At 36.4% G+C, this 14,172-nt stretch overlaps 1 long non-coding RNA gene and 1 other non-coding gene across 2 annotated transcripts; one reads left to right on the forward strand and one right to left on the reverse strand.

Moving 5' to 3' along the window:
• Trnap-agg (transfer RNA proline (anticodon AGG)) lies at window positions 1-72 on the reverse strand. The gene has a single exon. It is a non-coding gene; the product is annotated as a tRNA-Pro (tRNA).
• A 100-nt stretch (window positions 73-172) lies between these two features.
• Window positions 173-9,273, forward strand: LOC127842878 (uncharacterized). Its single transcript, XR_008031958.1, has 2 exons — window positions 173-524; window positions 9,030-9,273. It is a non-coding gene; the product is annotated as an uncharacterized LOC127842878 (long non-coding RNA).
• The last annotated feature ends 4,899 nt before the right edge of the window (window positions 9,274-14,172 follow it).

Below are 14,172 nucleotides of genomic sequence, written 5' to 3' on the forward strand. Positions count from 1 at the left end.
GGGCTCGTCCGGGATTTGAACCCGGGACCTCTCGCACCCTAAGCGAGAATCATACCCCTAGACCAACGAGCCATACGTATGGTGACGTATCTTAAATAGTTCTTATATTTGATTTTTGATAAAGCCATTACATCGCGTTAACGGTTATAATTGATAAAGATTGTGTCATAGAGTAAATTAACAAATCCTTATGTCTTTACAATATCTCATCATACGAAATCAATATCTATCTATTTTAATATTAACCTGAATTCTTTTCAAACAGTTACTACAGTTCAGCTAACAACCTAACCAGTTTTATCACTAAACCTATTACACGCATGATTTGTTCGCGGCGTTGGTCAAGTGGAAAGCGCAAGTAACCGCGCATTTGCCACTTGACCGCCAGAACATAAACACCTTATATATCTTTGATATATTGTTCTGCGTCATTATTACAGGTTAGTGATAAATCAATTTATAAACTTTAAACTTTGTATTGTTATAATCTCTGTTCTAATTAAATGCAACGTAAGGTATTGATTGTATTTATTGTATTTATTGTATTTATTGTATTTATTGTATTTATTGTATTTATTGTATTTATTGTATGTATTGTATGTATTGTATTGACTGTATTTATTGTATTCATTGGATTACAATATTGCCATGTTTTTACAAATGCTATTACTGTTATTGTTGTATAATAATGGTGACTAATGTAGGCATTTGCCACTTGACCGCCAGAACATAAACACCTTATATATCTTTGATATATTGTTCTGCGTCATTATTACAGCCTTTCACACGAACCCTTTACACAAATTTGCCGAAAGCTACGTCGACAATGGCGCCCAACGTTCGGGAGTGAAGGCCGCTGTTACACACAGACTACGACATCTTGTCGCCATTTACACAGCTTTGTAAACAAACCAGTTTACACATATGCCAGCTGGACGGATTTCCTCGGGATGTCCTAGCTACAGCGTACAACTACGTCATCACAGACAGACGCGTCTGATTGGATATTATATCCACACATGCACGGGAAACCGTGTTGTTGATAAACATTGTCGCGTGTACACATATTTTACCAGGGCCCAGACTGAACTTTCCATTCGCGAGTGTATTAAACTTTTTCATCAAAAGGATCCTTCTCAGCTTCGTTGATCGCCGTTGGATGTGACAGTGACTTTGATGTGCTTCCAACTTAGCTGGAAGTGTGAACACTAACTGTTTCCGGTCGTGAGTTTTAACATTGTTTTATTGTTTTGTTTTATCATGTGTTAAGATATGTGGACGGATAATTGGATGAACTGGTAAGAATTTTGTTTATTTCATTTGCACTCAGCTTTAAAATAACTCCATTTTTGATTAAATTGTATTGGATTTAAAAAAAAAAATTAGTATATTAGCAAACAAAATTCTCACTAGCTCTATAAATGAAATATACATTTTAGTTTTATCAGGTATTGATTGTAATTACTTATATAAATTGCAAAACTCTGTTCAAACTGTGAAATTTAAATAGCTGGATATATAGATATATAGAGAGAGAGAGATAAGTGTATTAGTCATTTTAAGTGTTATATATTTTTATTATATATAAATCTAGTATAATCACAACTAATAAAGTCGTGTTGCACGATAATAACCACTCATAAACTTATTATTAACCCCTGTCAAACTTCTAGTTCTTATTGGTCCGTGTTTTTATGTCTATTGATCACTGAATATTGAACACAACTATACTCAAGAAATCCTTGCAAGGTTACGCGCGATTTTAATCGGAAAGCGTTCGCAAGTAAATTGAAATACTGAGCAGTATTTCAAAAGTAAACAATCGGTGCGTGCGACATTTTAACAAAATGTAAACGTGCGATTACAATCGTCGTTCGTTCCGAGTATAGAGCGGATTATCGAGTGCGCTGCACACATGCATTTATTGATGGGTAGTTGTTATAGCATAGTCGGTGTAGTTTAGAATTAGAAGTATAGCGGTAATTAGTTAAATTCTAGTAGTAAGGAGGATTAGTCCTCGGGAAAGTGAAAGTCGATTAGTTTTGTCACAAATTTGTCTTTCTAAAGAGGTTGAGTAGGCGAGATAATTATAGTTGTTTAATATCGGGACTGGTTAAAAGAACATCAATGGGTATTATAGGAGTAGGTCGCATGGAGTGATTGTGCATTTGAACGTCTTGCGGCAGTTGTTTCCCTTGACTCAATTGATTAATTGTGGTTATGCCCCTTACATATTATCCCATATAAATATTGTGTATTTAATTGAGCACAGAATTAAAATAAAGTGTTTGTTCATTGTGTGATTATTTATTTGCTTGTATATTATAATCATTTAATTATATATTTTTTTACCATTATAAATATAACACATATTTGCTTTTTATACATATTTTGTATTGAGAATGACACAGGCAATAAGTAAAAGAGAGTTACGCTGCATCAGGAGAGAGCGTATACGGGAAGAAATTTTGAAAGAGGAGCAAGAATTAAAGGAAAGGAGAATAAAAGAGAGGATTGAGAGAGAATTACGGAGTGAATTATCAGATGAACAGGACAGCATAGTTTCAAATATGAACACGATCGATGATTATTTACAAGAAGAGTCAATCAATGGCGTTGAACATATGTTAATGAATGAAAAGTCAAGAGATTGTTTTGAAACACAATTAAATGGTAACACGCCAGATTCTCTACGTTACTTGGATGAGCACATGAGAAAACTTGATGTAACATTGCGTGAATTGAAGTACGAAGACCGTTAACGTGAAGATAAAACTTATGTCTCAAGTGCAGACCACATTCACACAAGAATTAGGGACAATTCTTCAATTGTGGCGGATAGAAATTCAGAAATAGCAGAACGTCTTAGCAACAGAGTACCCGACACAAGATTGAGTAGAAATGAGACAGGGAGTGTACATAAATATGAATTAAAAGAGGATATAAGGAGAGTACATGATGAATATGCAGAAATAAGAAGCCAATCTGAGAAGTATGAAATAAAGAATTGTCAGTTGATGAAAATTCGAGAAGATGAGAAAAGGAGCCACAGAATGATGCTTGAACAGAGGCTTGTTTTAGAAAATGAATTTGAACGAAAACGTCAGGCTGAGAAAGAGTTACTACGAAACATAGAACAGCTTGAGTTACAGGAAAGGGCATTGCTTCAGCAGCGGAGTAGAAATGAACTACTGGATAGAGAAATAGCTGTAAGAAGAATGAAAGATGATGATATGAATAGAAGATTAGAGGTGTTGAAACAGAAAGAACGCGTTCTTAAAGATAAAGTACAACAGAAGAATGATAATTATATGATAAGGGAAGTGACAACAAATGATCAAATTAAGTTGAGTACAAGAATTCCAACATTGCCGAGCTTTGATGGCAAGAACTTTGAAGAGTGGAAGCTTGAAACTGTTTGTATGATGAGGACGGGACTGTATTCGGATTACGCAGTGTCACAAGCTATAAGGAACTCATTGAAAGGTGATACTCGTAGGATACTATTAACAATCAAACCATCTGAGTCAGCAGAGGAGCTTATCGCTAAAATGACTGAGAATTTTGGAGAAGTAAAGTCTGTTGAAAGAATAGTACAAGAGTTTTACTCGGCAAAACAACATGAAACAGAATCATGCTCTGCATGGGGAATAAGACTAGAAGCTCTTTTTCAACAGGCAGTTAACAAAGGGGAAATAGAAGAACGTAAGAGAGATAACAAGTTGAAGGAAAGATTTTGGAGAGGATTGAACTCTGAACAACTGAAAGCAGCAACGAGAGTTTCATACGAATCGAGTGACAGTTTTGAAAAGTTAAAAAGAAAAACGAGACTAGAAGAGGAAGAAAATAATCAAGTAAATGCAACAGGAAAAACACTTGTTAATCAGCAATCAACGGATGATAGATTGAAAGTTCTGGATGAGATGCTAGAAAGGCTTAAAACCATTGAAGCTCAAATGAGTAATATGAAGAAGCATAATCTGGAAGGGAAGAGAGAATATGAATCATACGAAGCGACAAAGTCGAGTGACCAGGAAAGGAGACAGGATAGACACACCAATGGAGGGCTTTATTATAGAGGAGGCTACAGAAGAGGTAGATATCCAAATAGAGGACAGACTCGATATCATAACCAAGAAAATGAATCAACAGCAGAAAACAAACATAGCCATTTAAACGAGAAATCGCTTTCACGGCAGGGCACGATGGAAGCGAAGCAGAATTAAAAAGCCCTACGAGAGTAGCAAGTAACCTTAGAGAAAGGCTGATAGGCGCTTCAAACGAAGGAGTAGTAATCATTGAAGGCACAGAGACGAAAGCTTTAATTGATACGGGATCAATGGTCACTACTTTGTCTGAAAGCTACTACAATACAATGGATCCAAAACCAGAACTTCTACCATTGACCGATTTTAAAATCCAGTTGACGGGAGCCAATGGAACGGCAATTATATACACAGGCTATATAGAAGTAGCTGTGAAATTACCGTGTTCATCGCGGCAGTCTCAAATGCTAGTTTTAATAGTAAAGGACACTGAATATAATTCTAAAGTGCCAGCCATTGTTGGAACAAATCTGTTGCGAGAGTAAAGGCAAGAATTTGAAATGCAGAGTGAGGAGTTTCCTAAGTCATGGAAAATAGCGTTTGATGCCATGCTATCACCAATAGTAGGTCAGGTAAAGGCTACGAAGACCGTCATTCTTCATCCATTGGAGACTAAGACCATCACTGGTTTTGTAAGGAAGTCAGATTTGATTGAAGCAGCGGTTACAGAAACCGGTGACCTGCCTACAGCTTTCAGCGTTTGTCCGAGAGTAGTGAGCCTAAAGAATCCAGGGAAAACAGCAAGAGTACCTGTGAGAGTTTGTAATTTATCGGCCAAGACAATCAGGATCGAAAGTAAAAGTGTTCTTTGTAACCTTGAAGAGGTGAATGTATTACGGTCCGTTCCGCTTTGCGAGAAAAGTGACGCTGAAAATGAAGAGGTGAACGTTTACAACATTCAAAACAACGAACCACATCGTGACTTCGGGGTTGATATTGAGGATTCAGAGTTAACAGAGGAGCAGAAAAGTAAAGTGTATAACCTATTTAAGAAATGGGAAACAATTTTTCCAAAGTCGAAAATTGACATAGGACATACAGCCGAAGTTAAACATAAAATTGAGTTGACAGATGATACTCCATTCAAGGAACCATACCGACGGGTACCACCTCATCTGTTCAACGAAGTAAAGGAACATCTTCAGGAAATGATCGAAATCGGCGCCATCAAAGAATCGAAAAGCCCCTGGTCTTCGAATATTGTTGTTGTGAGAAAGAAGGACGGATCCCTAAGATGCTGCATAGACTTTAGAAAATTAAACTCTAGAACTAAGAAAGATGCATATGCTATTCCAAAAGTTGAGGATACTCTACACATGCTTGCTGGCTCGAAATATTTTTCAAAGATTGATTTAAAATCTGGATATTGGCAAATTGAATTGGAAGACGATGATAAGGAGAAAACAGCGTTCCAAGTTCCAGGAGTTGGTTTCTTTCAATGTACCAGGATGCCTTTTGGACTCTGTAATGCCCCGGCAACGTTTCAGAGATTAATGGAACGTTGCATGGGTGATCTGAACCTGAAAGATTGCTTAATCTACCTAGACGATATCGTTGTTTTTTCTTCGGATATAGACTCCCATCTAGATCGACTTGATTCCGTGTTTTCTCGTCTTGCACAATACAATCTTAAAGTTAACCCTAAAAAGTGTGAATTTTTCAAGACCAATACAACTTATCTGGGTCATGTGGTGTCAGCAGAAGGAATACAGGCTGATCCACAAAAGGTTGAAGCCGTCCAAAACTGGCCTGTCCCTAAAAGTTTAAAAGATGTCAGAAAATTTCTAGGCTTTGCTGGCTACTACCGGCGGTTTATTAAAGGATTTTCAAATGTTGCCAGACCACTGAACGATTTGTTGCTGGGAACTTCAACTAAGAAGACAGTAAAGAAAACTCCCAAACCCAAGTTCAGATGGGAAGCCAGCCAACAAAACGCGTTTGATGCTTTGAAACAGAAACTGTCAAATCCACCAATCCTTGCGTATGCTGACTACACCTTGCCATTTATGTTGAACACTGACGCCAGTGGTACAGGACTCGGAGCTGTGCTGTATCAGAAGCAAGACGGAAAGGACCGAGTAGTGGCTTACGCCAGCAGAAGCCTTACCAAGGCCGAGCGGAATTATCCGGCTCACAAGCTCGAGTTCCTCGCTGTCAAGTGGGCCGTGTGTGAAAAATTCCACGACTACTTGTACGGCGGGAAATTCGAGGTTGTTACGGATAATAACCCTCTCACCTATGTGACGACATCAGCGAAGCTCGATGCAACGGGACAACGATGGATCGCGGCTCTGGCAGCTTACGACTTCAGCATTCGTTATCGGAAGGGGAAGAACAACAACGATGCGGATGGACTAAGTCGCATTTCACCATCGGTCATGGACGCCATATGTACATCTGCCGAGGTCAACATTCCGATTTACCAAACCTTGGTTTCGCCAGGAAATGAGCCACCTTTGAATGATCGAACTGAAGATATACCGGAAGATCTTCTTCAATCATATAGTCTTTCTAACAAGGACTGGATCAAGGCTCAATCGGATGATCCACAGCTGAAAGAACTTGTCTGTCACATTCTCAGTGGCAATAGACCTTCTTCGAAGGATAGTTGCAAACATTATGCTAGAGAGTGGGACAAATTGGTTGTACAAAACGGTGTTCTATATCGCAGGGCGAAGGTCAATGATGTTCACCGAACACAGATTGTTGTGCCCGAACATCTCAGGGACGATATGTTTAGATGTCTCCATGATGACCTCGGACACCAGGGTAGGGATCGTACCACTAGCCTGATGAAGGAGCGATTTTACTGGCCTGGTTTAGATGCGTTTGTTGCCGAAAAGGTGAAACAATGTGGTCGCTGCACTCGTAGAAAACGCCACCCAGAGCGCGCTGAACTTCAGCCTATTGAGTCGACAGCACCGTTAGAGATCGTGTGCATTGATTATTTGTCGTTGGAGCGTTCAAAAGGCGGGTTTGAAAACGTTCTTGTCATTACTGATCATTTTAGCCGGTATGCACAGGCGTATCCAACACGCAATCAAACGGCTAAAACAACAGCTAAAGTATTGTTTGATCAGTTTATTGCTCACTATGGTTTTCCTGCTAGGTTGCATTCTGACCAAGGCGCAAATTTTACATCTGCTCTAATCAATGAATTGTGTCAGATTTCAGGTATGGACAAAAGTAGAACCACACCCTATCATCCAATGGGCAACGGCGAAACAGAGAGGTTCAACCAGACTCTACTAGGCATGTTAGGTACCTTGGAAGAGCATCAAAAGGCTGATTGGAAGTCATATATTCCAACATTGGTGCATGCCTATAATTCAACTCATCACAAAAGTACGGGGTTTTCTCCGCACTTTTTGATGTTTGGCAGGCATCCACGTTTGGCTATAGATGCATTTCTAGGTCTTCCTACAGAGGACATTGGCGACAAACAACATACGGAGTATGTTGTAAAGCTCCGAAAACGACTCAGCGAGTCTTATGATAGGGCGCGCCAGAATGCTAGGTCATCGGGGCTGTTGAACAAGAAGCACTACGACAAATCAGCTAGATCTACTCGACTTCAACCTGGCGACATCGTCCTCGTACGTAATGTTGCTCTCCGAGGAAAGCAGAAGTTGGCCGATCGCTGGGAACACCAGCCATACGTGATTGTAGCGCAGCCCAAACAAGACACACCTGTTTATGAGGTTAAACGGGAAGGAGCAAGATTTACGAAGACTAAGAGGCTACACCGGAATCTGTTACTCCCGTTTATGACAGTAACCGATGGGTTGTTAGAGCCATCAAAACCGTGTCATAAAGAACAACAGGCGCCATCAACATTAGAAGCGTCCGGATCAGACACTGATGTTGAGGAAGAGACGGTTGTCAGATCACAGCGGAAACGGAAGAAACCGCTGTGGATGACGACAGGCGACTTTGTGGCATAACTTTTTACTGTGATTTTTAATGTGATTTTAAACATTATTGGGATTTATGCACTTGCCATTATTGTTCTTATGACTGTTGTTATTTATGGATGCCAGTCAATCGTTTTAGTACACGCTCTCAGCTGCGAATTACTCTATTTTTATATATAAGTTGTGTAATTATTACTTTAGAGCTGTATTCATCAAATTCATGTATAATGATTTTTAAATTGTACAGAGATATTCACAGTATTTACGCATATATAGTCAAACAAATATATTGGTGCTGCATGAGTAGGTGGTAATTGTTACTACTATTGTTCAGCCTGTATTGGTAGCAATAATGCATGCCTTTGTAGTCGTTAGATTAGTCAAATAGTATACTTCTGATAGATGTTGCAGTTAAACTGTTATGCAGTCCGCAATGTCCAATGTTCGTGAGCGTTCGTGATATCTAGGATATTACCGCGAAACATATTTTCTTTACCGTGCATTCCGTAGCCGTATTGATGCACACAACGTTATGTTATTATTCATGTATGATTATTATTTAAAATAAATAAATAATATTTTAGCGTTGAAGTATTGAGGTATATGCGTTGCGTTTAAGTATAAGTCAGGAGACTTATTTTATGGGCAGGGGAAGTATGTCATAGAGTAAATTAACAAATCCTTATGTCTTTACAATATCTCATCATACGAAATCAATATCTATCTATTTTAATATTAACCTGAATTCTTTTCAAACAGTTACTACAGTTCAGCTAACAACCTAACCAGTTTTATCACTAAACCTATTACACGCATGATTTGTTCGCGGCGTTGGTCAAGTGGAAAGCGCAAGTAACCGCGCATTTGCCACTTGACCGCCAGAACATAAACACCTTATATATCTTTGATATATTGTTCTGCGTCATTATTACAGGTTAGTGATAAATCAATTTATAAACTTTAAACTTTGTATTGTTATAATCTCTGTTCTAATTAAATGCAACGTAAGGTATTGATTGTATTTATTGTATTTATTGTATTTATTGTATTTATTGTATTTATTGTATTTATTGTATTTATTGTATTTATTGTATGTATTGTATGTATTGTATTGACTGTATTTATTGTATTCATTGGATTACAATATTGCCATGTTTTTACAAATGCTATTACTGTTATTGTTGTATAATAATGGTGATTAATGTAGGCATTTGCCACTTGACCGCCAGAACATAAACACCTTATATATCTTTGATATATTGTTCTGCGTCATTATTACAGCCTTTCACACGAACCCTTTACACAAATTTGCCGAGAGATACGTCGACAATGGCGCCCAACAACAAATGATAAAAAATATTAGAACTTTCTTATCAGATTGCGATAAAGTCACGATACGTATATGTGGCTCGTTGGTCTAGGTCGAGCCCTACTATTTTGAAAATGGCATCCATACAAATAATAAATACAATTTTATAAATTGAATGCATTGATTTTCATTCAATTGAGCATTCTGAATTATTTCTTGAATATTGAAACAAATTGTCTGATTATTACACTGATTTGTCTTGAAAATAAATGTAACTTATGGGACATACATAGTGTTTGAAACGCTAGAGGCGTTCCGTATTCGAACGAACATATTGTAAAAAATCCAGCAATAACGATTATTGCAAATTTTCAATATTAAAGACACTTCTTGCTGCAGATTAAAGAGGAATGTTACATTCGTCATTATTCTTCATATTGCATAACCTAACAAAACTTGAATCGGCCGGGAATCGAACCCAGCGTGGAAACCGAGCATTCTACCACTGATCCGCCGATGCGCGTTTTCTTATAACGCTTCCAAACAAGCTAGGCGTAAACCGATGGATCATTTTCGAGTGCTAAAAGCTGCTTTTGACAAGTGTGTTAGATGTGTCGGTAGAGTTTTTCACCAAAATCTATCAATGGTTGAACCCTAACAAAAAACAATTTATATGTCGCATATAAGCGGTTTAAAAGTTTCGCAGTTAAGTCGCTTATAAGCCGCATGCTGGGATTTTACATGCAAATGAGATGTAAGCGAGGCATAAGCCGCATATACAAATTTGATACATATAAGCGGAGTATAAGGTAGTTAAATGCGATTTATATGCGCTTTTTAACCGGAGTTTATAAAGTTATTTAGCAGTTTGCATATACGCCGCCTATATGCGGTTTATAAAGCGCATATAAGCGGCTTTTTAATGTATACGATTTAGATTCTAAGCTCGACGTGAACCGGCTGATAATATGCACATGTCCTCTTGGTAGTAAAGCTTCCCATAAAGTTTCATTGAATTCCGGACATTAGTTGCTGAGAAATAGCCCGGACAAGAATTGCACTATATGTACAGTTAATGGAAAATTTCAAAGTGCCATAACTCTGTGAAAAATCATTCGACCAGAACCGGCTGATAATATGCACATCTCCTCTTGGTAGTGAAGCTTCCCATAATGTTTAATTGAATTCCGGTCATTAGTTGCTGAGAAATAGCCTGGACAAAAAGTGTGCACAGACGGACAGAAAAAGCAGCGACTATATGCTCCCCCAACAATTTTTGGGGTAGCATAATAAAGAAGTTTCGGCAATTTAAAGGTGGTATGCAAACTTTAACATGGATTTATCAATTATATGCATATTCTAAGTGATAAAAGACCATAATTGTTACAAAATGCTTGATACAGTTATCTGCTCCGTGGTGAGTAGGATAGCTCCACTATGTATATTTCATATATAATAGTCGAGCTAAAAAGTAAATATACTATAAACAACAAGCTAACCTCAATCACAACTTTAATGCAATGCTTATAACAATAAAGATACAATGATATGCCAGGGATTGAAACTATTTTTTTTACTTTTGTGGGCAACCATCTTTAGTATCTTGGTTGCCCAGATAAAGAATAACGAGCCCAGACATTTAAACATGTGTATATTATACATTCTTTTAATAAAATAATAGATAATTAAATACAATTGCTGACAATACACATATTCAATGCATGATGTATTATTATGAGCCAAGAATCATTTCCTATTCCTAAATAATGAATGTTATTTAACTAGTATTGATCCGTGGTGGTCAATTGTTATTCAATTTTTATTGCATTGAATTGTTTTAAGCTTAAAAAAAAACAAGTTGACTGGCCGGAAAACCAACTTTTGAAATTGAGTTGCCCAGGCTAAAATCTACTTTCCCCGGGCTCACGGGAAACCACTAAATTAATTTCCATCCCTGTATGCTCTTCATTTTCTGTTCTTCCATCCCACTTTAAAAATTAATTTTAAACCACACTATTTTTTAATAACATTTGTATGAATTGCTAACCATTATAACTCAAAACACAATTTTACAAAGCTGTAATCCTGTCGCAGAGAGTTATTTTATTTAGTTTACCATTATCAGTGTTCTCTGTAAATACCGGCAGCCGGCGGTTACATTTACTCTTGATGCCGGCTACTTTTCCCCCAATATATGAAGTAAATGTTACAAATGCTTTCGTTTTACTGCATAGTTGCCGGCCATATAACTGGCTACTCAATTTTTTTCTGAAAAACACTGAATTATGCATGACAAACACACAATACTTAAATACATTTTAGATTTGTTTTTAAAATAAAATGACACTTCCAGCTTGTCGTCATTAAAATCCAAAGATTAAAAAAAAATCCCACGAGATACGTCAACAATTGCGTACTCAAGTGAATGAAAAATAAAGAAAGCCGGATTTTACATAAATTCCAGGTTGATAAACACAACAAGGTAAAGGTAGTCGGTGAGATATAATAATAATACAGTTTGTAAGGCTCATACTCTGGGTACGGTAAATATACTAAAACGTACCCGGGAATTTTAACACTAAATCGGTTGTTGTCGGCTATTTTGTAAAAAATTAATTATGTTCACATTTATGTCAATTTTCTTTTTTTTATATATTTTTTTATTCATTTTAAAGCATATTTTGTATACATACATGTATTTCATTTGCAGACAATGGTTCTAACAGAGTATACAGAAAATATGCCTTTTTTAGACCTTGGTTGTTTAATTTCTATCATAGACAACAGTATTTGTTCTGTTAAATATAATCAATGATGTTATAAGATTTAAAAAAAGGAAAACAATAGTAGAAGGAATTTAGGAAATGATAAGCTTACATAAAGTGATAGGTATATAAGTGAACAAGCTTTATGAAAATTTAATTTGATTCCATTTTTGTTCAAAAATATGTAATGTACCATTACTGAGGGCTATTTCTTTCTCAATCTTATGACAATTTTCTGTTAAATGGCCTTTATATTATCAAAACTCATTGTTAAAATCATTAATGTGATTTAATTTTAATTCTTAAATTGTTTAAAGTCGCGTCATCAGGGATGGAAACTAACATTTTACAATTGGTTGCCCACACGGGCAACCGTCTTTCGTATTTGGTTGCCCAGCTAAAGACTAACGAGCCCAGTACGATGTACACGTAGTGTCATGTGCATATAAGACTTTCTTTATATAAAATTAAAGATAACTAAACAACAACATTGCTTCATTGACAAACTGTCTCAGTATTATGTCATAAGTCTGAGTGTTATCATTTCATTAACTTTGATAAATGAATTTTATTAAACTAATTATTAACTCACAGACGCCACTTTTATTAAATGTTTAATTGCAATGAATTGTTTCAAGCTTAAAAGCAATTTGCCCAGCCGGAATACTAACTTTTGAATTTGAGTTGCCCAGGCCAAAATGTACTGGCCTCGGGCTCACGGGCAACCACTAATTTCCATCCCTGGTCATTGTATGACGTCGTCAAGTATAATATTTTTCCGTGACGTCGCACGTTCACGCTTTAACGTTTAACTTCATAGTTTTATAAAAGAAACATTATTTGGTTTGCGAGGTCCGTTAAACGGAGAACACCATATTCGGTATTTATATTATGTTTTAACAATGAATTAATGCTGTGTAATAAATATTGTATAAGATAGTTCGATATTTATTGAAAATGTTTCAAATTGTTATTTATGAAACCTTTTATTCTAATGAGTGTATGCTATTATATTATACTTTGAATAGCATATCTGTTGTACTATAAACTTATTATTCATTTTTTATTGTTAATTTCATTTATTGTAGAGAATCGTCAATGTTTGTCACCAATGCTTGTCGTCAGTGTTAGTCGTCAATGCTTGTGATCATTGTCAATGTTAGTCGTCAATCCTTATCGTCATTATATATGAAGGAAATAAAAGCAGAAACAGAGACGCATTTTTGATTACTTGATTATTCCTACGGCGTCCTCGCAACACTCATACTCAAAAAGCATGTTGATGCAGATTTTTTAAAAGAGAAGTTTGTTTAAGGTAAACAATATCGTTATACGTTAATCGGTAGCATGTTTTACGACATCGGATTTTGGGCGGATATAAAACTCAGGTACAATCTAATATTTACTGGTATGTTTAAGTTTATTTACCGTACCCGGGGTACATGTAAGTTAACTTAAAAGTACCCGGGGTACATGTAAGTAGTACCCGAGCTGACAATGACCAATCGAGCCTTAGTAAGTGAGTGATGGTGTATGGGATAACATGCACTGAGGGTGTAGGCACCATCAGTTTCTAACAGTGTAAGTTATAATTATAAAAACTCATCCTTTATATAAAAATACTAGTTAAACTTAGTCATTAGCATCAGAATAAATGTGGTCTAAATACTAATAGCCGTCAATGTACCATAACAAACAATAAATTAGCAGTATAAGAACTTCAATAAAATGTAATATAAAAAATCAACAATAAAAACTTTTTTTTATACCGGTAATTAAAGTTATCAAAGGTGTGAGTGTGCTACATACAGTGTTTTTTATTTTTCATGAACAAGTCAATTGAACGTGTTAGAGGTGCATTGATCCATAAGATAAAAAAGGGTAATTAACCAAAGGCTTATTAAAATTTAAACGATGACATTAATCAATTATAATTACATTGTACCAGCTTTTTATTGTTGTACTGTGTATATGATGATGGTATCAAAAGCGATTGCAGAGATTCTAATAAACACTATTTCAATTTATGCTTTTTTCAGACGTCCGGTCCCTTTGCCGTTTGTTATCGTTCATAAAAT

This window comes from Dreissena polymorpha, chromosome 8, assembly GCF_020536995.1.
Source record: "Dreissena polymorpha isolate Duluth1 chromosome 8, UMN_Dpol_1.0, whole genome shotgun sequence".
NCBI lineage: Eukaryota > Metazoa > Mollusca > Bivalvia > Myida > Dreissenidae > Dreissena > Dreissena polymorpha.